This window comes from Larus michahellis, chromosome 1 (assembly GCF_964199755.1).
Source record: "Larus michahellis chromosome 1, bLarMic1.1, whole genome shotgun sequence".
Lineage (NCBI taxonomy): Eukaryota > Metazoa > Chordata > Aves > Charadriiformes > Laridae > Larus > Larus michahellis.
In genome coordinates this window covers 15503975-15530552 of record NC_133896.1, presented here as the reverse complement: position 1 = coordinate 15530552, position 26578 = coordinate 15503975, and the positions used below count along the sequence as shown (strand labels likewise).

The 26578-nt window shown below is 39.3% G+C and overlaps 1 protein-coding gene across 3 annotated transcripts in view; it reads left to right on the top strand.

The window, feature by feature from the left end:
- ATXN7L1 (ataxin 7 like 1) overlaps window positions 1-26578 on the top strand; it is a 116250-nt gene that overhangs the window by 50020 nt on the left and 39652 nt on the right. The window contains exon 1 of one of the 3 annotated variants that reach the window (XM_074578741.1): window positions 17262-17486. The exons of the other annotated variants lie outside the window; for them this stretch is intronic. The gene's annotated coding sequence lies outside the window, so the exon portion shown is untranslated. Of the gene's footprint in view, window positions 1-17261; window positions 17487-26578 lie in introns of those variants that run through there. 3 annotated transcript variants of the gene reach the window in all.

Here is a 26578-nt window from a genome sequence, read left to right as displayed (position 1 = left end):
TTTCATTGTAATTGTAGTACACAACCTCTTGGTACATGACTAGTGCCAAATCTATTCAAAACATTTTATTTGTATGCATAAAATACTGTACTTAAAATGATGATCATTTCAAATATAGCTGAAGCTCCGTGTGTTTTCCCATTTCACAATCCTGTAGTGATTCATATAATTATCTTAATAGCTTATTGCTATTCTCTTTAACTGGTGATATTAATGTAATAATTGTCATATTAAAATCTAAAATATTGAATTAGGCCTTGTTCTAAAATATATTTTATTATTACAGATAGGTTAGACACGCGGTAGGCTTCTGTTTTCAAAATAAAATTATTTGCATTAATCTAGATAGATTAATGAAATTACATTCTACAAGGCGTAATGAAAGAACTGTTTAAAATGTTAGGCAAATGGTGATGGGCAGCTCGTTCACCTCACTACATGTATATTTTGATATTTATTCAATTTCAAATACCTGCTTTAGCTTCCTGCCCCCAAACCTGCCTAATGTTAAGATGCCAAAATAAAATTTATGAAACTTGCCTTATTAGCTATTTATGTTTATGAGACTAGCGATGCTGTTAACCAGGAACATTTTCTTTGACTAGTGTTCTGGGAAATAACGGATTTCCCCCACCTTTTTGAACAGGGTTCTTGTTTCTGTGAAATAATCTTTTATCATGCCTAGCATCTGCTCTGCAACTAGTGAAGTATCCCTAATACCATACTTACATAAAATATCAAGCATTGTATATGAGAAATGTGTTTAAGGCAAGCATTAATGTATCATTATTTGATACATCTGCTTTTAATTTGTTCCCTGTGTTGTATAAGGTATTCTTTTCACGAGTATCATCAATGTTGTGCTTTCATAATTGTGTAACTAGAGAACTTCTGAATTTTTTTAAATCTAGTTTTAGGTTTGAGATTGCTGATTGAAAAATTGTTTTATTTTTTAATTCAGTTTGCTAGGAGAAGGATTGGCAGGGGGGAGTCTCATTTTTGGTGCCGCTTTTGCCTCAAAATACTGAAGCAGGAATACACCTGTGCAAGCTGAAACATGGACCAGTAATTGGCCAACAATACTGAAAAGGTCTACAGTGATTATATGTGTTTCAGATTGCCTGAATGTGTGTTTGATGGTGATCGGGTTGCATGAACTGTGGCGATCGGTGCATCCTTATGTGTACTTTAAGCTTTTTCAAACTTGCAATAGTAATGTGGATGTCCAAATGAGTCTGAAGACAAGTGTTTCTCATTCTGTGACCTTAGGCAGATAAAAACTGGAAGGTATGATGAAAAAAAATGCTTCTGAATGTGGCTAGGACAACAAAGATTAGTTTGCTGTTTAAATATATCTTTTTGTCACTGCCTGATGCCAGATGCATTTAGTGGGAATGCTGAAATGAGCAGTAAAGCTTTTCAGCATTTTTGCATGGGCAGGAAAGGCATGGTCAGGAGCAGACAGCTAAGGCTGTGGAGAAAAGTGCAGTGCAGAACTGCATGTTTAGTACCATGAATATAGAAATGGTGCAGCAAAAAATTTAACCTTGAAAAGAAGAGTCTGTTGTTTGTCATTGTGCTGCTAAACAATTTTGTTGACCCGAAGTTATTTTAAAGTTAACGGAAACTTGAGAGCTGTGGGGTCCTGTGGAAAGCATTCTCAAAACTTAGGTATACGCTGTGTGAAGAAATACCTCCTTTTTTAGTTTGTTTTTGAACCAGCAATGAACAATCATTTCCTGTCCACCTTCATAACAGTGTGCATCATAACCCTCCTCTGCCATCACTTGTCCAGTTTGACAAGTCCAGATCTGTCCAACTGTCACTCTTGTAGAGACTCTCCACGTCTTTGCTATGTGCTTTTTGTATCTTGCCAACCTCTTCTAAACCATTTTTGAAAGGAGGGAGCAGTGGTATGATGTGCTGTATTCCTTGCCTAACATTTGGTTTGCCTTTTTGACCACTATAGATCATTGAGATGATAATTTCATGGAACTGTTACAAGACCAGTGTCTCATTACTGTGTAATAATGATTCAGAGACCATCATTTTGTATATAAAGTTAAGATTAGTTTCTTCCATGTCTGTCACTTTACATTTCTCTACATGGAATTTCATTAACTACTTTATTATACCATCCAGTAATGTTAGGTCTTTCTATAATCTGCTGATTTTTGTCTGTAGTACTCTGAGTAATTATATACCAAAGATCTTGTTCTCCCATTAACCACCTTCCTTTTTGGATCATTTCTGAATATGTTGAATAGTTCAGGCCCTAATGCAGACCCTTGCATGCCACTGCTGAAATTCTTTCTTTGAGGACCATTTTTACCCTCTTTTCCTTGCCCTGTAAGTAGTTTCTTAGCCTTCAGGTGGGGGGTTGGAACTCTGCTTGCTGTCTCACAGCAGTTATTTTTCCTTTAAGAAATGTAAATATACGGCCTCGTTTCACTTGGAAATTTAAGTTGACTGTGTCAATTGGATTTCCCTTGTCCACATGTCCCTTTTTGCCTTCCAGAACATTTGCGACTCATAACAGTCTAACTACACTCTCTTCCCCAATACATCATACTTATCCATATGTACGCTGACTTGGTTGCTTCTTACAGCTTCTACCCCGCTGGCTTGGATACGTTTCAGACTTGCTATTCTCCATTTCTTTGGTCTTCCCCACATATTGATGTTGCCTTCTGATCTTCAGGTACAAGGTGGTTTTCAGTGAGAGGCTTTGCTTGCTCGTTAATAGCTCAGTAACTGCATCCATGGGTTCTGGGAAGCTCCTGGATGAATATGGATGGTCCGGCTCTGTTAAGCCTCTTTGCAGCCTCCTCTGCTACTGCCTTAGTTGGAGACAGGAACTCCAAGTCCTTTGGAGCTTCTGGACCATGAAGGTCATTTTTTTCAGGTCTAGAAATTAAGAAAAGTTTTACTTATGCATATGTGTCTATGTGTGCATGTGCATTTCTGTATGTGTACATATATATTGTCTGATCAATCCATTGCACCCAGAATGTAATTGTATCCTTAATTTTAGAATAACTACTAGGGAGTGGTTTATTGACACTTCTTAGTTAGTTGTGTTTGGAAAAAATGGGATTTTTTTCTGTATCTAGCTGAAGAAGAAAACACACAGGTTTTTCACATTAAAGAAATGGCTTGGCTATAACAAATTTTTCTCTCATTTTCTTACCAAAATAAATTTCATGCCCATAGAGGTGAAGTGTTGCACTTGGCCTGAGCTAAATCTTTCTTTTAGGAGACTGGAGAAAAAACAGACGAAATGAAAGTCTAGGTCTCAAAATGATTTCTGATCCTTTAGACATTAGTGTGGAGATTAGAACAGTTAGTGTGCAAAGTGGGACATCCTATTTACCCTTTTCTTCCCTAATCTGAGGAGAGTTGAATCAAGAGCACCTCAAGCAGGCTAGCTGGTATCAATGGGTGTTTGTAATCACTCACGTGGCCTTGTGTTCTCCTTACCATAAAGAAATGCTGATGGGAACTGGGGTATCTTATCTGCCAGGGAGTGGTGGAACAACTCTGCTTGCAAGGCTTTGCCTGCTTCTCCAATTGCGTGTTTTATATGGAAAAGGAATGGAAAGGATTAAGAGAGCCTCAGAATTAGCTGCAGGCTGAGGGACCGGGAGCTTCTCTACTGGAAGACTCAAGTTCAAGTCTACACTGATTTCTTCTCTCCTATTGATGTTTTTGTTTTGCATAAAATAATGAAATAGCTGTTGAACAGAGTAAGAGTGAGAGTTAATCCCTAACTTTTCACTTGGGATCCAATCTGTAGTTCAGGAAACATGTTTATAAATGGCTCAAATAATTTCAGCAGGAGGGAGGGAGAGCAAACCGCCTCGACGCCCTTCACAATATTTTGGCCTTGTAGTTAGAGCCCACTTCCGTGGAGGGGAAGATTTGGGGTCAGATTGATTACAGGAAGGTGAGTGCTTTAATCAGGGAAGTACTCATCTAGCTGGAGTTCACCACCTTTCTCTTGTTTAGAGACTTAGCACTTAAATGGCTTTTTAATAAAAAATAAAAATTAGAAATATTTAGTATTTTACCAGTCAGAATTTTAAAAGCAAATCCACTCTCTGAACCAAGTCAAAGTGGTTGGTCATAAAAGAGAAATAAAGCCAGTCACACAATTGTCAGAGAATCGTAAATTGATATTCGGGGGGAAAAAAGCCATAATGATATCAGCTCCTGTGTTTGTTGGATCAGTGGTAACTACTGATGTGTCCTGAATATAAAATAATTTTGAGGACAGTCAGGATGCTCAGACAGCAGTTACCAGCAGTGGGTGGGTTGACAAAGCCTGAGCCTTCACTTACGATTCGTCTGTCTCATCGCTGCACAGCTCATGTCCCGTCGGTCTGGTGGCTGTGGAGAGCTATGGGCTATACATGCACTGAGTTAAATATTCCCTAACACATGGCATCGTAGTACCCCAGGTGCCCTGTAACATTTGCCCTATTCGGGTCAGGGTTTTTTTTTCTTGCAAAGAGGTAAAAGGGGAAAAACAAAAACAAAACAAAAACCCAACCCACAAACCAAAAAAAACCAACCCTTGATATTTTCCCCGAAGATCAGAGGAAGGACATGCACAACAGCATTACCCACAACCCTGGCGCCACAGTTCAGATTTCCCAGCTTGGAATCCTGGGGGCTGTGAAAAATTCATCTAGTGTATGTTTGTCAGACTTGGGAAAAACTGGAGTATTTTTGGGTTTCTTCCCTTCCATGGCCCAGATCCTTACTGCTCCTTATCTGGCAGACTGGGAATAAATCAGAACAAAATTGGCCTCTCTTTGCATTTGAAAAGGTGCAAGAATGAAAGGTCAAGAGCAATGCTACAGCAAGGAACGTGCTTAGCAGGGTTTGGGGTTTTTTTAAGGGAACTAGGATATTAGGATAGGATTATTTTAGGGTTAGGATATTTTCATATCCAGTCCATGTTACGTTCACAGCTTTCACTCTAGTTTATTTTTAAAAACTAGAGAAACAAAACAACAAATACTGGACTACCATGTCTCACACACATTAGTAGTTTTGAGATCACTACAATACCTATTCAGTCATTCCCCAGGAAACAGACAGTGGAAAAAAAATTTATCTTAGAGTTAGCGTGGGTCAAGTGAAGATCTTGCCTGTGCGTGCTCTGAGGTCGTTCCTCTTTGACACTTCGTGCCAGTTTTATCCACGTGCTTTCCTGCCTTCCCATTGCAATTCTCTCTTAGCACTCGCAGCAACCGGTTGTGGAGAGGCATAAGGGAACAAAGCTGAATTGTTGCTTCTGCCCCTAATTTGAGGATGCCCGGTCATCTTTCTCCCTTGCAGTTCTAAGATCTGTCAGTGAAACCTGGCAAAGCTGGCTTCAGTCTCTTCTGCTTTGCTTTCATCCACAGAGAGCGATTCAAGTTACTCAGTAGCCCCTGTGCTAGGACAGTTTTATTTCCAGTTGCTTATCGTGTGGTGCAATTATATTAAAGAATTACAAAGTTGTTGCCAGCATTTGAACTAGCAGCACTGTTTAAGCAGACAACTTGGCTTTGGTTTTGTTATTTAACTGACAGGTATGGATGTGACAATTCTAGCTAGATAGTTTCACTGAGATGAAACAAAATTCAAATAAATGTTACATAGAGCTTCAAGTATCATGGTTTCAAAAGCCAGCTGTCGAAACAAATGCATTCAGCTGAACACTTAAAAATTCAGTTAGCTTAATGCAAGACTTTGTTTTAACCATTAGTTATTCATTGAGTTTTTGATCCATAGTTCCATTTTATAAAACAGAAATGTTTTCAGTTTTTAAACTATCTTAGTTGAATGTCATTTTAGTAGAGTTGTCTTGTGTCTTGGTGTCTTGGTTTTGTTTTTTTAAAGTTTGGTGTTTAATGAGAAGTTGGATTGATTTTATTTCTTTGATTTTATTTTTTTTAAAACATACATATGACACAAAAAATAAAACAATGTAATTATTTTCTTTAGTGCTTAAGGAAAGTTAGAACATCTACTGGAAAGTTCTGATTAATGGCAAAAGAATATACGTACGCCAGCTGACGCTCTGCAGGCAGAGTTGCACAATATCAACTGTTAAGCAAGTAAAACAGGTGATGCTTTTACATGTTTATGATCTAACAAAACTGCCATCTCCGCTGATGCAGCGTATCACACCTTTACTTTGCAGCATTCCCTTCTTTAGCTTTGGCAAATAGAAACTGTACTCCTCTCAGATCTACCCAAACAGAATTTGGAGGGGTCCACTACTATTTTCATTTTTTGAAACCTCTTTTATGAGAAAATCTTGAAAAAGTATTACAGCCTTCTTAGTTTCCATTAACATAATCATCTGAAACTTGTGTGCGTGTCTGTGTAAGATTCAGCTAACTGAAGATCTGACCTGGGCATTTTATGTCAGTGAAGGAAATGGATGCATAAAGCGTGTCTTAACTCAGCTTTACAAAGTGTACCTTTGGAGTTACATTGGATGCCAAGGTAGCATTTTCTTTGTGGTCTTCTTGTATTTTGTGTTCTTATGTGTCTGTACAGCATCTGCTTAAACTTAAGGTGATGTTAATTTATAAAGTATAAGTTGTAAGCTGTTTCATCACAAGTAATCTTACTGGGCAGTCCACACAGCAAAGATCTGAAGGTGTTCATTCAAATGCATCTTCTGTCTCCTCTAAAACTGGATATAATATCAATATGGTGTCTTTTTTGATACACACGTGTCTGTGAAGCTGATAGAATTGATGTTTGTTTTACTGCCAGTAGAAAAACTATTAAGTAAGTGCGGGGAGTTGTGACACAGGAAGGGGTCAGACCCTTGCTTCATTCAAAGAGGAAGCTGCTTGCTCCTCAGTGTTTGTGTTGCAAATCGTGCTGTGCTTTTAAAGGCTCTATTTCACCCTGCCTGGCCCTGCTGTTTTTTCTTTTCTTTTCTTTTCTTTTCTTTTCTTTTCTTTTCTTTTCTTTTCTTTTCTTTTCTTTTCTTTTCTTTTCTTTTCTTTTCTTTTCTTTTCTTTTCTTTTCTTTTCTTTTCTTTTCTTTTCTTTTCTTTTCTTTTCTTTTCTTTTCTTTTCTTTTCTTTTCTTTTCTTTTCTTTTCTGCTTTTTTTTCTTCTTTAAACTACGATTCTTTTTCTTAGTGCAGTTCACATAAGATGTTTGCACTGGTTGAGACAGCATCAGTATTGACCTAAGCTGGTTTTACTGGTTAAGCTTTGCCCCTCTCATTTTTCTGATGTGCTTTGCTTTAAAGGTCAGCTTCAGCTGAACCACACAAATCAGTCCCAGTTATTTTTTAAAATGTTCCTTTTAACGGTTAGTTTGGGGGAGGTTGATTTGTTCTTGAATAATTCAACCCTTCAAGCTGAAGGACGACAGATATAGCACAGGCATGTTACGTTAAGCAGGTAGAGCTGGCTTCTTTGAGATCCCCTTGGTTAGCAAGATGTGTACTGGTCTTGTTTGGGAGAAATGGTTTTGGAATTCTGAGTTTCTGCCAAGAACTTTCATGTAAGTTTTCTAAGATTTGATAAAATTGAGTGGCCGCAGCGCTGAGATAGTGCCATTCCTTGCATGCTTGGAGGAAAAAGTGCGGTCAACGTAATGTTAGGTGATGCTACTTTTTACACCTTTGGAGGCTGCAGTGGTTGTATTAAGTGTCTGATTCAAATCACCTGAAGATCCTTCTGGAAATTTTGAAGCATTTTCTATTGTTGTCTGAAAAATAAAGTACACCTATTTGCAAAAACTAAACTTTTTTTACTAAGAACAAGATGTTTAATTAGGTCATCTAGAAGTATGCATACGAAGTGTTGCTGAGTGAAGCTGTAGTAATTAATAACTTGTTTAAACTGAAGAATGACAGCTATGCTGAGTATTGTATAGGAAGCCGTGCTGTGGCTTAAAATACCTTTTGTCTGATGATTTATCCATAAAATGGGAGAATGTTGAAATTTCAAGAATCATTATTATTACAAAAATAAGATCTTATCATGTCGGCTTTGCACATATTGTCATGTGCTATGGACATGGAGACCTAGGCTTACCTGTCTTTAGGTGAAGACAGTGTAGACATCTATACGTGAGGTAGTCATTCAGTGTTAGCTTTATGTGAGTGATAGCAAAGGGAATTTTTATATAATTACACTGACATTTAGCAGCTTATTTTAATTATATTAAAAAATACTACAGGAGGAAAGGCTGGGCAGATTATTTGTTTTGTTGCTTTGTGTTTTCACTGCGATGTAAGAGTATCTGCTTTACCTTCCCTGCACGCGTTCCTTTCTATGCAGTGCCTCCCCCACGCTGTGGGACTCAGCTGGCCGAGCAGCGCCTCTCCCTATTAGTCATCATTGCCTTCCCTAGCACTGTGTGCACAAAAGTAATTCTTTAAAGCAGTCACTCGTGCTTCATTTTTTTTAAAGCTTATTTCATCATACATCACTGCAGTAGTACCTTCTTGTAAGCATGGACCAAATCTTGGTCTCTAAGCACAAGCAGTTTTATGTGGAATAGAAAGATACATTGCAAATAAATCACTGCTCACTGCCTTTAATCTAGTTTCAAAATTGTTTGACTTTTGCCATTCAAACACAGCTTCCATTCACGTGTTTGGGAAGCTTTTGAAAGCATATGAATGGTAATTTTCCCAGTTTTTCTGGAACTTAATGTAGTTAACTTCCAGCAATGCCTGCAGCTGGTTGCCTAATAAAAATAACTTGCGTTCCTAGAAACATTAGATCGTACTGATGGCAAAAATGACTGAGCAATTAGAGTGCAACCCATACTGTTACATTAAAATATGTTCTGTCTTAGTCAATATTAATCTAAGGCAAAAGATTAACTGCAGTGATGTTTAGTAGTGTTTTTATCAATGTGGAGTAGCCATTTACAGAAAAGTTCTCATGTTGTAGCAGTTTGCTCTTTTAACTTTGATTACAGGCCATCTATTCTTACGTTATCAAAAGGCTTCCTGATGTCTGTTGCTTTAGTGATTTCTGTTTCCTTAATGTGTGGAATATTCATATAATGTTACAAGAAATGCAATCACTACTTTGCATGTTGCGCAAATGAACATTTACATCTTCAAGCTTAACAGTGTTATACTGTCTTTCCTACTGGTTTTTCTTTTGACAGGCAACCTATGTTTTATTTATCCCATGCTGACTTACTGGTTTTAGTGTAATGAAAATTTTGTTTTAACGTAGAACTTAGTTTTAAATGTAGTGAGATTTTTTTTAATTATCAATTTAACTTAAGAAATGGTTTTTAATTAACTACAAGAAAAAAATAAAAAGTGCAACTGTTGTATTTCCGGTTCATCTTTTATTTGAAAACTTTGGGGCAAGTTAAAAATGCAAAATGGTTTTTATTTTAAAGTTTAGGTTCTAGAGAATTTTCAGTGGCAGGATTAGATTTTTGTTGTAACGAAATGTATTAGTCTCACAAGTAAGGTACTAATATTATGAAAGCATTCAGTCCTAAGTGTAGCATGGGGCACTCAGTATAGAAGCGTTATGACAAATCCCCTGTGCCTCTGCATTACTTCTCTGATAGTCTTTTCTTAGATATGTGAAAGTCAGTGATGAAGGTCTGCAGTGTCCAGTAGGCTCAGCAGCTCTAAGTTATTCTAGTGTTTTGTTCTTGACAATGAAGCAAGCTGTTTCTTGGTGATGTACAGAGATAGTGAATGAAGAGTTTTACTCCATTTGTATCCAGTTCTTTACAGACTCCTGATTACATTTCTCAAAATATTTCTGTGTGAAGAGTCAGTTACTCATTCTTACCACATTTGTCATGTCCCCTCTACTGTATGAAGGCCATAACTGAAGGCAGCTGGGTTAGCTAAGACCAGCCAGTGTGCGACAAGTATCAGGCAATTGATGCCACACTGTTGACGCTTGCCATCGTTTACCAAAAGAATATGGTTATAAATGGGACAGCAATCAGTGATGTTTTGTGCGAATAAACTGTTGACCCTCAGTGGTAAATGTTCATAGACTGGAAGAAGACAGTACAGATTGGAGGCAGAGCTGTGAGAGCAGCCCCAGGTTGCGAGGTGCAGCAGTGCTGTTTTCCAGCAAGGACTGATCACCAAGTGACAGCCGCAGTCCTTGTAAAATAAGCAAGAACCTGCTACAACAGCAGCAAAACCTTCAGCAGCTTTAAAACATTACCATCTCTCCAGGATACTTTCTCTGTTGGTGACATCGGTGCCCTTTTTAGAGCTCTGTTGGCTCTCACTGTGCCAGGTTGTCGCTCGTTGGGCATATAAGAGGCACCTGCATCGATCTCATGGCTCACTGCTGCAGAGAGGGCAGAGCCCGCTCCTCTCATCTCGCCCTTCCTACCCTGCCCTGGCATCCTCTTCCTTACCTGCAGCGCTCCTGCAGCTCATCTCGTCCTGTAGGGACACTATTCAGCTTGCTATCAAATAATAGGAGAAAGCTATTCACTTTGATTTATTTGTGGTTTCGCACCTTTCCCGCCTTTCTTTGGTTAGTGTTCTGCTGGTTTAGCAAGCTAAGCTCGCCCATCAGGGCAGCAGGTGAATGCCAGGGATAGTGCAAGGAAAAAGCAGGGAGAATGCATGGTTCGGAGTAGCACTTACAGAGGGAACACCAGCAGCAATTAATTATTAAATCAGCTTTGCCTGTCTTATCTAAACTACAATCATAAAAGCATACCTTTTGAAAAGGACACCTGACCTTGAAGATGAAAGATTTACTGTTTGAATTAAAGTGGTGTTTTTCTGGGCTATGCCTGTCTGGATTTGAGTACTGGTTTTGGTAGTTGGTGTCTACAGACTGTTGGTATATCTGAGAAATGGTGGTGGCATCCTATTTTTTTCCCCAAAAGAGACATGCTCATCTCTAACAGGAATTCAAAGCCCTAAAAGGGAGGATGTGGTAGGGAGTAAATTTTAATGTGTGGAGTAAGCCTGCTAACATCAAAAGACATAGAAAGTCTAGAAGATCAACTCTAAAATGCCACATATTCTGACTGAATAGAATTACAGTAAAAGTTGTAAATTACAGAAAATGGGGGGGAAATGGTGAAGACTGCTGTACTGCATATCCAGAATATTGCCTTCTGCAGCACTGAATTCAGGAGGGAAGAGATAACAGACTGAACACAGGTTTCTGCAAAAACTTTGTGAATTTTACTCACTAATTGCTTTTATTGTACATTATCTGAGAAAACGTATGTTACAGTCTTTCAAAAGCTAAGGATCAGAACAAAAGTAGTAAGGAATTTTTTGTTTAAAACTTCTTTAAATATTTTTGAATCTTAAAAGTAGAAATTTATAATATCCATTATGTGGGGAAAAAAATCTGGAAGTTTGAGATGATACATGTAGTCACAGAGTAAATAATGGAAAAAAGCTGTGATGTGTGATTTGGGAATTAAAAGTGTAATAATAAAACCTGTATTCCCTACATGCATACAGGTGACTTGAAAATGTGTTTTCTGAGTGTACTTTTGTATGTTCAGATAAATCCACTCTGGACTATTTTTCAGAAGTCAGTGTTGAGGTACATGTCAGCAAGCAATTAAATACTGGTTTGACGGTTTCAATCAGCTTACGTGCAGCTTGCAGTACATTTTTTGTAGTACTGTCAAAACGTGCATACCCACAGGACGTGAAAAGTATGTGAATTTAAATCTAAATCACTGATTCTAATGCGAGACTAAGAAACTAATTGAAATAAAACCTTTATTATTGGTTGAATTAAGTCAGTAAGAGATACCAACTAATACCTGGGATTATGGAATCTCATGGCTAAGAAATGTAACACTGGGGTGCTCATGAAGATGCATGCAGCATTGCACACATCAAGCAACAAATTTGCTCTTGTTTGCTCTAAGTCGTTAAAGGATACATTTGAGGTCTTCTCCATGTAATGCTTTAAGGGAGCAGTATGTGTTTGAAGACAAAAATAAGAAACTTAGGAAACCACTACAATGTGGTGTAGTGGTGCTTCTTACAGCAGCATTGCTCCCATAAGAAATACTAGTTTTGCATATTTTACTTGTGCTTTCATTAACTATGTATCATTTAACATGTAAATATTCTTTAAAAAATATTCAAAAGCTTGCAGAGCCCTAGAGCAGTGGAAAAAGTTGTATGAGAGAAGTACTGAAGGATCTGTTGTCTCCATGACCTTGCTTGAAGAATTACGAGTTTAAGTGTTGGAGGAGGAACATTTATTCCTTGTTGGGTTAATTTCAGCAGCTATCCTAGAAGCACGTAAGTACGATGCTGCACCTGCCGTGGTACTGCTGAACTCCGTGGCACTGATGAGGTGCCCGAGTGTTTGATACCATCATTTATAAGCATTTGAGAACAAAGACTGGTTTTTATGTGATTGTACAATATTAACTCCAGTTAATACGGTTTTGGAAGGACAGTGTGCCCACTTCTTGGTACTTCAACTTGCTTAGACAATTTAGGTTGGAAGTTTTACAGCAAGGAAAGCTATTCAACGCAAAATGGAAACCAAATTTTGTTCTTAATTTTATTGTTACAATATTTTATTTTTAATAAGGGAAACTTATCTCTGAGGAACCCCTAGGGATCATGACCAAGAAAGTGAAGCCCTGTGCTAGACATTAAATAAGCACTTTCTGAAAAGATGACGTTTTTCCTAAGAAAGCAGATGGTAGGTTGTCTTTTCTTATGTTGTTACAGTATTTGAAGCTGTTTTAAAAGTGTCACTTGGATGCATATTGACATCTAAATGGGTAACACCTTCTTGGCCTGGATGAAGAATGAAAAGGGGAGAGAACTGTGTTTGCCGTACATCTCCGTATGGGAAGGATAGTGCAAGGACTGACTGCAATCAAGTGAAAGTCACTGGAGTAGCCGTTCCTTGCCTGAAATACAGACAAATCTCAGATACATGGATAGGGCAAGCAGAAAAAAGGGGAGTATCTCAGAGTATATCTCAGGTATATATGGATCTATCTCAGGCCTTCTAGGATTTCCCCAAAATAATAGTCTAATTTATGGATTTAGGAGTGAACTGTGAAGACTAAGGCACTCCTTAGTGAAATCCACATTCACCACTTTTCGTTTATAAGAGGTTAAACAAGAAGCCAGAATGCCGTGGCCTTTCTGGAGGAGCTGCTGTGAAAATTCAGGACTGCTGAGGCATCAGTCTGATCTGCAGGGTCAAGTAAGCATAACTGAGTGTCTGTCAAGCACCACTTGTTAGTCAGGGCTTTGTACTTCTCCTCAGTACAACGACAGTTGTTTGATTTGTTTATGAAGGTCTATGATACTTTAAGAGTAGCAGGAGTGTTTTATAGGCCACAAACACAGCTTCGTAGGGTGCGTTGCTGAAAATGGATCGGATGCTTGATCTGTTGGAGTTGCTGAGTCAGGATACTTGGAATTCATAGAAATCTGGATCCCCTCTCCTGTTTTCTCCTAACCGTGGTTTAGATAAGATACCTGTTGGTAGTTTTAGACAGCTGTCTGCAGAAACAATCAGGTAGAGTTTTAGAGATTCTTCTGAAACCATCTCTGCAGGTAAAATCAGTACAATTTTGACTTTCCCAAGTGCTCTGACTTGCACTTCTCTAACACCCCTCTTCTGTCCTTTGGTGACAAAATATCCATGGCACTGAAACATAAGAAACCCGATTTGGGCCTCAGAGTGAGATTAATATACAATTACAGAAAAACCCGAAACGCTTCATAGAGCTGCCACTCAAATATATGTGTTGGTGTTTCATTTCTCTGTTGGGTTATATTTTTTTGCCTGAAGTCTGTCCTGTTGTTTTTGCTGGTACTGAGTTGCTGAAGCTGTAGCCTTGTTTCTGGGTGGGGAAAAAAAAAACCAGCATGTTGACCTACCTAGCAGTATGAGGAAACAAAATTAATTTTGGCACTATTATAGGCCCGCACAGCTTTAGCGAGAAACATGTATGCTCCCAACAGATTGGACTCTTGTTTCTGCATTTTGAAGTTTTAGTCCCAGAACGCATTCCTGACTAGGCAGTCTCCGTGTACTGGGTACTAAGAAATGTTCCCAGGTTCAAGTAGCTTAAATGTGCAAGCTGTCTGATAGTGCCAGCGTCCATCAGCAAAGCACTTAATATTTAAATTTGGGTCCTCCTATTGAAAATTCTATGGGAATATTCTTCTGATGCACAGCACAAAAAAAAGTTGCTATAAAGTGCTGCTGGCATATTGCTTTTTTCTTTTTTCCCAATAGACACAAACCCAGCTCCATCAGTCCAAAACTAACCATAGGGATTAGATGTTTTCTTTTCAAGATAGTCTTAAAAACACCGTGGTATTGTAGCTTTGTGCTGACATCAGGCAAGTTAATGTCTATATCCAGGCATTGGTAAATAAGCGGTCTTCTTAATGTTTTTATGTAGTACTAGTATTACCAGAGTCACATTTATAGCCTGAAAAAAACAGGTTACAAAGGAATCACTCTTAACTGCTCCTTATTTCTTAGTCACTTAATTAAAGCCTGCAAGATGAACAAAGAGAGCGATCCTTTATCAAAAAAAAAAATCCTTTTTTTCCCTGTATTACCTACAATGAATTGTACTTCTAACTATTGGCTTATTTTACTCTCAGCCTTTTTATAGATTGTACGTTCTGTAGATAAAACTTCTGCATTAAGATTCTAGCGTTAGAAAATAATATTTACTGTGCAATATTTTCTCTGTGTGGTTGAGTGCAGAACTTGTCTGTCACTAGCACAAACCGTCTCTATTGGTATCCCATTGTATAAAGAAAACCATTTACAAGAAGTTAATCGATAAGGTGGTCTGTGTTCTTCATCTCAACTTTAGAAGTGCTTTTAAATTTAAACACATGTCTTGATATTGTTGTTAAATTCCCTTTTTTAGATTGAAAATTAAAGCACTGGTTATCACTTCCTGGAACATTTGGTTCAGGCAATCTATCGATGGATCACTTGAGATGCCTAATATTACGAAACAGAAAATTGACAACATCCTGATTGTATCTTAAACAAGAGGTAACATTAGCCTCACTCTTCAGAAGATGGATTTTTATTTTCAGATAATCAAAGCATCATTTTGAACTTACTTGTGCTAGGTTGTTTACATGATTACCATGGATTTCCCCCCTCCCCAAATTCTGGTGTGTTGTTTTGTTTCTCCATGGAAGTCAGCCTTTTCTTAACATGACCCTGTGTTATATTTTAAACATTCAGAACCACGTAATGACTTATTGGCCATTTAAGACATGCGATATGACCTTTATCACACGCTCACATGAGGCAGCAATCACCACTCACTTTGTAGCAGCCTTGCAGCCCCGTGGATCCCCAGGATTATGTGTTACGTCGTGCTCTGACAGCTGCTCCACGGGCACGAACCTGAGATGTACAAATAGGTATTAGCAGTGTCTGACATCCTAGCCATAAAATGATGGAGGTATGCAACACAACCTGTAGTTTCTTTCAGCCTCCAATTTCTCGGCTTTGCTGGAGCTTTTTATGAGCATATATTTTTGCTGGATTTTTTTCCAGTAAGTTTTAAATTTTTTACTTACCTATGTGTCTTATTGTTTATTTACATGTTGATATTGATATTACTTACCTATTATTTCTGTACCTACAAGTTGTTTCTCTTCTGCTTATTTCTCCTTCCATATTTTATTTTGTTTCATTATTTCTTGGCTTCAGCAATTGCTTCTTCTGAGGCAGGTGCACCTGCAGTGAATGCTTTCCTGAACGCAGAAATCCCATAAGCATTCAGTTTTATTTTGCTTAGGTAGGCTCATGCCCCAAACATACAATCTGTTTTATTTTCTACTTCAAGCCCTGTGTTCAAATTAAATTTAAAAAAACCCGCAAACCAACAGGTTATGCACCTTCGAAGACCTGTTGGCTTAATTTCTGTGTTCCATTTTGGGTCCAGTGGGTCAGGATGATTTGAATCCAGTTCTTGAATCCAGAAGGACCCGCAGCGCCCGCTGAAGAGCTTACTTATCGTGACTAATCTTTGAGAAGGCTGGTTCTGTGTTTTCACGCTCCCCGTCCACTTTCTCTCTTCTTCCAAGGCCTCAGGCAGATGATTCTGTGATTAAGAAAGAAACTTGAATAAATTGGGGCCGTTCCCGCTGCCGCCCCACTGGGATCCCTGCAGAGTCGGGGAGGGTGTGCAGCCGGGGAATACAGCACTCCAGAGAACATCTTTCAGCTTAATTTCCTGGGAAACGCCACTCCACGCATGTGTGCAAATACATAGAATTTAATCCTAAAACATTTGTAAGTACCTTATGATACAAGCTTGCCTTTGTTAGTGTGTTTCATGTTGGATGCAGATGTGAGAATAAATTTGCATTTAAACTGGGGTCCCATGCTGGTCTGCTGCAAATTGATGGTTTTGGCTGGTTTTAGTGGACAAGCCAACAACTACTGGGCTGCAAGAGGAGTTGCATGTGTGTGGGGAGAGCCGAGGGGCTGCCCATTTAAATACAGTCGAAACAAATTACTTCTAATAGCATCGGGTGAGCATTAAACCTACTTCCATTCCAAATCTTGGGAGTTATGCTGAAGGAAGTATTTTGGGTTAACGGCAAACCTGCCATTTCCAGCAGCAGCCTGGGTGAGGGTTTGGCAGGGGGATGCTTTGACAGGCAGAGCTGTGCCGCAGCAACGCTCAGCTTGTTGATGTAGCTTTTTATTTTGGGTGGTGACACCATAGCTCTGATATCTGCGTACTTGTGAGTACCAGGTACTTGTAAGAAGAAAAATAGGTGATAAAGAACTTAGCGTTTATCCAGCAGCTGGCTATAACAGGATCTTAATTCTGTGTCCACTTGGACACTGCTGTGTAAAAATCAAAGATAATCAGATCTTCTGAAGCTTAATTTTTGATTACCGGTTACCATGCATTATTCCGGAGAGTTTAGCAAGTGCTGGAGTCTGTGAGAGGTGGACGGAGCCTGTAACCTCACTGGAGGTGGCTGAAGCTGCGGTGCTGCCGGCTGGTTGTTTGCTGAAGGACTTGCCCTCTGTGAGCCTTTAAACTAAACGGGGAGTTTGACAGCTTTTCCTGAGAAGAATCGAGTGTGTTAAATGAAACGGGGTTTTCACGATGCAGATTTTTGCATTTACTGTGCCAATCCCGAGCTTGTCGCTGATTTGGGCTTTCCCTGCTCGTGGCGTTGAGTCGGGAGGGTTAAAAACCAGAAAGATTAGCGCTCCCCCCGGGAGCATGCGTCAGTGACCGTGTCTCTTGTTTACGGGGCGCTGCTCGGCGCTGCCGGCGGGCGGCGGGCCCGGGGCAGGACTGGCAGCTCCCGCCTCTCCCGGCACCTCCCCGCCGCCGCCCGCCGCCCCGGGCCGGCCTCTGCTGCTGCTGCCGCCGCCGCCGCCTCCGCCGCGGTGGGCTCCGAGTCTCCGCAGGGGATCCCGTCAGCAACACCGGGGGAAAGTGCCGCTGGCCCGGGGTTTGCAGCGCGGTCTGGATGTGAGTCTGGGCCGCTGGAGGCCCTGCGTTGGTTTGTTGGCACCGAGGACGAGCGGCGTGAGAAACCTGTTGCAGGAGCTGTACGAGGTTATAGGACACAACTGTTGCTGGAAACATCCACAGTTTTAGATACCTTTGTAATGTGGAGGGAGGTGGCATGTATCTCAGGGTTGTCAGCAACTCTTACGGTTTCCAAAGTAGCTGAGGCGTTAAAGGGTGCAAGGGGACCTTTACAACTCCCGCCCTGCTCCAGGAGGCTTCTGGGCTGAGCTTCGTGCAGCGAGGCTAAACGCAGCTCTGGCCTGGGGGACTAATTGTGGCAATGCCTTCTGTGGACTGAAGACCTTTTAAAACTGGACTAATGGTTTATAGAAGTGTAAGTGAGCAAATCAGAAGTAGATACATGAAGGAGGGGGGGAGAATAGTAGTTCATTACTGCAGCACAGAAGGACAAAATAGATTTAATTAAGAGTAGTATTTTAGACTCAGATCAGGAAGTGCCAATACTGAAACTTCAAGCACGACCAGAACTTTGACCCTTGCTTATCTGTACTGGGACTTTTTTTTTTCCCCAACTATATCAGCATGCTGTTGTGCAAATACAGTCGCTCGTGTTGCCTACAGTCTTGGAATGTAATATAGTCTGTGATTTTCATTTGCACAAATCTGCACAAATTACTGCAAAAATTTTAAGTTGTGAGCAGACATTAAGCTCCACTTGCAGCTGCTTCGGAAAGGTTAAAGAAAAACAGAGGCAGGTAACTAGTAACTTAGCTAGACCCATATATGTAGAGAAGTTTTTGTGCTTTCTCACTTACGCATAGTATGTAATTCTATATTGTATGTTTTGCTCTTACACATATATTTCACATGGTGAAATGTCACCTTGTCACACATGTGACAATTGTAAAAAAAAAAAAAAAAAGCGCGAAATGTGTCTGATTACATTGGTAGTAGGTAGTGGTTTAGAAATATGTCATTTGTAGGGGTTTTGAGGTTTTTTTGGTATTTGACTAACAACATGACAGTGGTACCAAAGCAGTTTAAACACAATGTGCCACTATAATGGCAAACTGCTGACTCTCGAATTAGCAGCTGTCAACTTTTTTATGGACTCCTTTATATATATTCCTTAGAGCTTTTTAAATAGGAACAAGGCAATTGCTGAGTATTTGCTTTTGGAAGCTTTGATATGGTTCTAGATGTGTAAATTTAAATTAAAAGGAACTGAGTACTTTCATGATACTAAATTATTCTTTAAGTATATCTGATGTCTCTCAGTGTGGAGTTCTTGGTAAGACAGGGATTACCTGCAAGCTTTAAGGGTGGTATAGTGTCAGGTTTAACGTCGACATTACCGCTTTACCTCTGCTGTGCTGTAGTATGAATTAGAGCTGAATTACTTGCTGTGTGCATGGATTACAGTCTCCCTCTATTTGTACTAATGAATTTAGAACGAGAAAAACTTAAAGTTCTATATCTCTTCTATATATATATATTTAAACTATTATAACGATGAAATCTAAGTGACACTAGAAAACTTTATTAGAGTTTTTAAGGGAAAAAGAGAACCTACTTGTTTACCTGAACCAGTGTCATCTGATGGAGGTGGTATCTGTCTCAATCTGTGAAATACTATAGCCGTTAAATGAGATCTGATTTCTGTACAGCTAGAAATGTCCTGAGATATCTGACCAGTATTGCTTTATATTTAATTAAAATACAAAAACAGTATAGAATAATTTGTTTTAAACTTGCTGTGTAACAGATTTTGACAATTAATTATGAAGAGGAAGACAGAAGTCATACAAAAGTAGTCCATATCACTAAAGTATTTAATAATTTTACAGTTAACATGGAAGGGGAGGGGAGCACGTAAGATTTGTGACATGTAAATTAGCATAAAATTATTGAAAAGAGAGAGGTCCCTTATACGGGATGAATCGCGAAAGCAGGTTCAGCAAGTTTATTTCAATATGCTGAATCTATGAGGCTACATCTGGGGGCAGCAATGCACGCTGCACTTGCAGGACAAGAGCAGCCTATTTTAGGAAGCAATTGCTGAAAGACTTAAGGTTTTGTTCTACAGTGTGCCCAGTCTCTATTCCTACACTATAGTGCAGCCATGTATTAATGCCAGGTTGAAGCCAAAGGTGACCTGGGAATGTTTTGAAAGGGAGGAAGGGCAAGAATAAAAATTGCCTCTCTGTTTGATCCGTGGTACGACTGTAGCCGTAACACACGAGGCCTGATGCCGGCTGCCATGCTTTGCTCTGGGGCCTTCAGGCCATAAAATGTCACTGTCCTTTTGTAAGTGCCGCCTCTGAACTTCTCTGAAAATGTTTCACAGTCTGTTGCTAATCCAGTTCCTGGCTAGAATTGATATCTTGGGGTGGGGGGAGCAGTAACGGAGCTGAAAGTTTGTGTAAGCACCGTTCATGTGTATGTGTTTGACAGATACATAGCCAATTTACCTGGAAGTTACAGGCTGAAATTTGCTGTGGCAGTAGCCCCCAGGAAGGGGAAATACCTTGGGTGTCTTTCCTCAAACCTTACAGCAATTGAGAATTTCAGCAGGGCAGTGAGGTAGTGTAGTGGTTTTACATATATGATCTTCCCTAGTTTGATGGGGTTTAAGGGGCAGAGGAGGGCAGTGTTGACCTAATCTTGTTTCAGCAAATAAGAGGTGAAAACTCTTAAGCTTTCCATCGATGTCAATTGTTCAATGTTTAACAGTCATTCGCTCCCTGTTGTTTACAGTAATTGAGTCCTTTCCCTTCTAGTGCTTATGCTGTTATCCTCGTTAGTATGTATTCTAAGATAAATACCGTAGACAAGACCTGCAAATACTGTACAGCAGAAGATAGGTTTTCTGGTTTTGTTTGCTGAATGTTACACGGTCCAAAATATCTTTGTCCCTAATACCAAGAATAAACTTCATGTCCTAAGGTAAAACAGCAAAGAAAGACAATAAACCTTCTGTAACTTCTACTGCTATCATCTTCTAGGCAGTAGACATTTAGGGATCTGAAACATAAGGAGAAATAATAACAATTAAAACTGCCAGAGTTCTCTGATAAGTTATATCTGTCATAGTGAATTTTGGTTTTGAACTATTGTTTTTGTTGAATTTCTTGTTTTTCAGACCTTAAGCAACCTGGAAAGTCAAGGCATTTGGGACTAGGGAAATAGAAAGGAGGGGTGATAAGGTCGTAGATTTAGGATCTGCAGATTTCCTCAAGTCTTAGAATGTTGTTCTGGTGGAATAGGTGACCCTCTTCCTCTACCTTGTCCTACACTCTGTGAGCCTCTGTTTCTTGCTATCGTTTGAAAATACTTGAGCAGTTCTCTGCTACGTGCTGTGCTCTTCAGTGTAAATAAACCATTTTCTCTCAGTATTTAGATACAGTAGGCAAATCCCAGGGGTGATATCTCAGGCATGGTTAGTTTTGTTTCACATGTTAGCCATTGCTGGTTAAATCTGCTGTACTGTCTAGCTACCAATTGGCAGGCTCAGCAAAAAGCTTTAGAAAAGACTTGCTCTGTGATCCATTTGCCAAATACAGAGTTTAGTTCCTCCTCTGTAATCAAGCTGGAGTCAGCTGATTATAGCCGAGATTTTTTTCATGCCAGTATCCTGCTTGTTGTCCTTTCCCTGCCTCTTTGGTCAAGTGACTGCCATTGCTGGAAAAAAATAAACTGAATCTCAGTCTCCTCCAATTTAGAAGTATCTCTCGTCTTTAAATAGCAGGATTTCTTTCAGCTATAGTAGCATCAATTTGATGAGGAGGGACAACTTCCAGAAGAGTCTAAAGAGCATAAAGTCTCTTCTGGAGTTTGCTATTTGCTGACAGATGGACAAAGGTTTCAGCCCTTCAGCATGAACGCAGATAGTCTGATTCAGAGGAAGCAATTGGCAGGTAGGAAATGTAATGTTGGATTTTTTCCATTTCCTTCCCTGTCAACCTTTTTATTTCACTGTCAATTACACTTTTGGCATTGTGGCCAGGAAAACAGCTTCAGGCTGGATTGGTATTGTCTGTTGCTATGTTTTCTTACAGTTAGGAAAGCACTTGTCTTTTAAGTTATCCTTTATTTAGAATATCTGGTTTAATGACTTAACTGTAAATCAGAATCTCAAGTGATCTCACAGCTCAGTCCCTCTGTACAGAGGCCATCCCAGCTGAGTTGGGTTTCGTAGTGTTTGCCATGCTGGCTGGTGCCTGGTTCCTGCGTCGTCACAAGTATCTTGTGCTTGTCTCCACGAAGCTCCCTGGTGTCCAGGGAGAGGATGCAGCCATGATGCAGCATGGCAGGAATGCACACAGCCAGCTTGGGCTTGATGCTGTGCCTGAGTTAATAAAACTCCTTGGGACCCAGAGCATGGGGGTAGCACTGCAAGGTGGTGGCTTCATCTGGAGTCTTTGCCGTTTTCCCCAATGCTCTTGCCTTTGGAAATGCCATACAGAGACAACCGAAGTGGTTCTTTGGTCTTATGCTGAAAAAATACTTGTTGGATAATTTCTGGACCCACACCATCCCTAGAAGTATCGGAACATTTGCACCAAGCTGCACCTAGGCTAATGAGCCCAGATGGAGCTGACTTGTTTCTGCATCTGTGGTACAGATAATCTGACCATGGATAATTGAGTGTTGACTCTATAAATAACCCACTTTGAAATCCTTGTTTTAAAATTGTTTTCCCTTCTTCCTGTTAGCTTCCAAGCTTACTTCCCCTGTAATCATTTCTTGGCTGACCAAAGGCTGCTCTCATCTCTTGACAAACGGATGTACTATTCATTTTTCCCACCTGAAGTGACATGTCACACCAAGCATGGATGAAGCCAGGTTCTAGCACTATTAAAAGCCAGCTAAGCCCTGATAGGAAATAATCATCCTAATATGTTTTACCTGTGCCCCAATTGACTCAGGTGGTTTAAATCAAAAACAACTGATACATATCAAACATTTGATACCTTAGAAAGATATTTATTGCACGTTTGTTCTCAGAGACCTCCTGTTGCACACCTCAAATGTCTTCAGGTAAAACTGATTCCTTTGTGTGGATTTGCTTGCAAGTTGAACTTCTAATGATCTCGGTTTGTTTGCTTACTGTCCACAAGAATTGTTCTGAGTTGAGCTATGCCTTGTTTTAATGAGAAGTGATTAATTTTTTTTTTCCCCAATAAGCTTATGTAAGTAATTATAGAAAGTCATTAGAGCATCTTGTAGGAAAAATATCCCGTGTCTTCAGCTGGTGAGCGTGTATGCATTTATTTTTTTCCTAAAAGTTTTTCTAAAATATAGTCTGTGTTTGATTCTGAGAAGATGCGTAGAAAGTTGGAACCACCTGCACTGGATGACAAGTTGTTCAAGGCATTGGAAGTGGTAGGAGGGAAAGCTGAACTGCAATTGTGCATGGCTATGCAACGTTGTGGTGTTCAGCATCTTGGTAGGTAGCTGTAATGGATATCATCTGTCTCTTTCCCCCGTGCCATTCCTGCCACGTTAATACATGACAGAGGCAACATCAGCTGAATAAACTTGGAATGCCTTAAATTCAGATCCACACTCGCATCACTGCGTGGCCTTGGGAAATACCTACCTTCATACAGCATCTGAAACACTGACCATGCTCCAACAAATTTTCAAGTCTCAATTTGTTATTGATTATATGGTAGCTTCCAAAAACTGAATAAAGGCCCATCTGAAAGAAATCATTTATATAGGTAGAACAAACATTTAAACTTGTAGACATAAAACACTCTCTCCCATTCAGGGCAATGATGGGAAAGCTGTTAGTACTATGAGCAGGTAAGTAGTTTGTCCAAAGCAAGTAATTTGTAATACATGAAGTTCGTTGCAGCGAGGAAGGGTTGAGAGGTGAATGTGAAGTAGTTGTCACTTGGAATGTCAGAGGTTGATTTGCATCTTTTTCATTCATGTGTGGTTAGGTCTGAGTTCCTTTAGTTTGCACAGTTTAGAAGTCGTAAATGATGCAAGTTAAAGTAGAAACTGTCCTTTTATATCTTAAGTTGCATGTAAGTATAGAACTAAAGAGATTTTTAAGGGAGAGGAACAGATAAAAAATGCCCTACAAACCCACTTTTGTATTTGGGTAGGTCTCTCGGTGCTGTCTGTTCAGTTTTGTTCTGTAGAAGGTTGAGAGTTTCATTTCTTGTTTGTAAGAGCTATTGTATGTAGTGAGGGAAACATGAACAAGTGACCTCTTCAGGAATTATTTTGCACATTCACTTAGGAGGCTCTGTATTAGGGGGTTATCGCTTGTGGGTCCTGCAGCATTCTAAATAATAGATTTTATTAAATAATGTGCCTGAAAAATGAGTGAGCTAATGTATCTAAAATGTCTGGAATGAGGAAATATTCTGCACTGATAGTTATGCTGCTTTTGTAGCAAGTTTTGATAAAGCTAATTGAAACTTAAATATAAGCTCATTCAATTTTCAAAACAAAACAGTGTCCTTAGTTGGGTAGATCTGTTTGGTTACGTGGATTTTCAAAAGGTGTCAAAATATTCCAGGATTAATTTGATGTCTGGGAATATCCATGAGGAGTGGCAAGCACAGAATAGCAAGTAAAAAAATTCATATATAAATTTCAGCTTGAGTTTCCTAAAATATGATAACTATTATAATAACGATAGAAGTGATAATACTACTATTAATAATAATAGCAAGAAGGCTTATGCGATTACACCAATTTTGTCTTAAGAATTTTTAACTCTTTACCAATTTGGCTTCAAAAATACGAAGTTTAAGGAATCTTGTGAAAATCAGCAACTGTGAAGAGACACCTTAATTAATTAACATGCCCCCAGAGAACAGCGTTTCATGTGGCAGTAGCATGCTTGTACTGGCAGTTGGCACATGTGTTACCTACGGACCAGACGGAGCTTATCCTGTCTCTCTTGCTGGGGGGCAAAGGACTGTGGATGCAGGATGAAACGGTGAGGGTGCTGGGGGATAGAGAAGCTCAGGGTAACAGAGATGGAGCAAATTTAGGGATCAAACCCATGGCTTTTTAGAAAAATGTTTTTCATTATTTCTCTGCCTATAAAACAGCTTGTTAAGAAATACATTGTTTCACCAGATGCTGGTTTTGGATCCCAAATAACACTTGGAGCTGAAAAGCCAGAAAGTTTAAACAGTAGTTTATATACAAGTCCTGCAAAGCTATTATTCTGGGCTAATTTCAGTAAAGTTACCATTTTTGTACAGGTTTCTTCTAAGGAATGATAAAATGAACTGAAGGAATGATAAAATGAACTGGTGATGTGTTATCTTCGTATTCAACAAAATCTGACGTGATATTATGCACAAAAACAGATCAAGAACATAAGTCTCCTAAAAATGATAGCTTGTTTTCTCGTAGTTGTAGTACAGCATTGTTTTTTGCCAAACCACGTCAGTAGTCCCATCTCAGTCTTCTGTGGCTTATCTTTTCTTATCTGAAAAGAAATGCTGTTATATCTGTTTGGATTAGCATTAAAGAAGTATCAGTTTTCTGTAATAGTTGTGTGATAGATGAGGGAAAACATCCAAGTTCCTAAAACAATAATGTACTTAAATTACTTTGTTGTTGTTGTTTGGTAAATATCATTAAAGGTGGAGATAGAAATACAGTGAAATATTTTACCTGATAAGTATAAGTCAATAAATAGAAATATGTATCATCAGATGACCTTGAATGTGAAAGATCTGCCTGAGGAAACAGGTCTGTTACACAATACGAAGCGTGAGAGGATAGCAATTCTAAATTTTCCTCTATTTGCAACAGTGTGTCTGAAATAAAATTATTTAAGTCAGGTGTTTGGAGGAATGAATTGGTGAGTTGCTTTTAAATTTGTATATTTAGTAAACTAGAGTGCTATTCCTCCTGTTATATTTCAGTGTTAAATGTACAGATACTTTTTTCTTACATCCAACAAATAGCCAAATAAAAGATTTCTCTTCACATATAAAATCACCCACAAAATTCTGATTTTTCAGCAGTGCTTACCTTTCCTTGAAGGAAAGTACTGTTGCTTGATGGCTAGAAATATTTCAGCATTTCACCTGATGGATCTTCCATCAAGTTTAGGGCTGATAATGCATTTCCTTGCTCTGAGCAAAAATGGTAGAAATACCGTTACCACTGGTCAGCGGGTAATAAGATACCAGTGCGGAGGAACTGGTGCAAAAGGATTGTGAGCACTGTCCTCCTGGTGTAAGCACCAGGCAGGCGGTGTGAGATGGTATTTACCTCGGACACTCCCAGACACATCAGGATGTCTCACTAGTTTGGCGTTGGACTACCAGAGCATCTCCTCCAGCAGAATGGGAAACCCATAAGCTCTGCTTGCTTTTCTTTGGTAGAGTGTCACTCAAAAAAGCGTGTAGCGGGATTCATTTGCTCCATTATTTCTTTTTTGCCTGGGGATTTTTGGCCTTGCTGAGCTGAGAAACATATATGACTTATAGTAGAAAATTGTCGTTTTTTCTGCAGTAGCGGTGCATCAGGTGACAAATGCTGATTACACGTGTGGAATTGTGTCATTACAAGAAGAGATGAATTCCTACTTAAATCTCCAGTTCTTTTTGTAATCAAGTTAATACCCTAAATCAATAATGTCCCCTTTTATAGTTGAAGAAACAGGCCTTGACACAAGAGTGAAATCTAGGTCTTCCAGCTCAGTGATGTGAAGACTGACGTTGTCACCAGGGCAAGGTATTCACTCTTCTGTCATTTTCCTGTCTCTGATACATCAGTAATACCTTGGAGTTCCGTCTTTAGATCTCAGAATCCTTGCAAAAGAAGCAGACAAGTACATTTTGCATTTAGTATAATTAATTGGACTATTTGAAGCATTTTTTTTTTTTGCTGTGCTGGAGTTTCGGTTGACCGTTGTTTTTTGTGGTTTGGTTTTTTGTTTGGTTGGGTTTTTTTCCTCCCCCTCCGTGCATTCTATCAAAGAGGAATGGAAATGTTCTGGGAAATGCTGAGTGTGTGGCTTTTGTGGAATTTGGCCATTTTTAAGAGATTTGGCCACTTAAGTGTAATTTACTGATATTCTAGAGATTATTCCTCCTGTC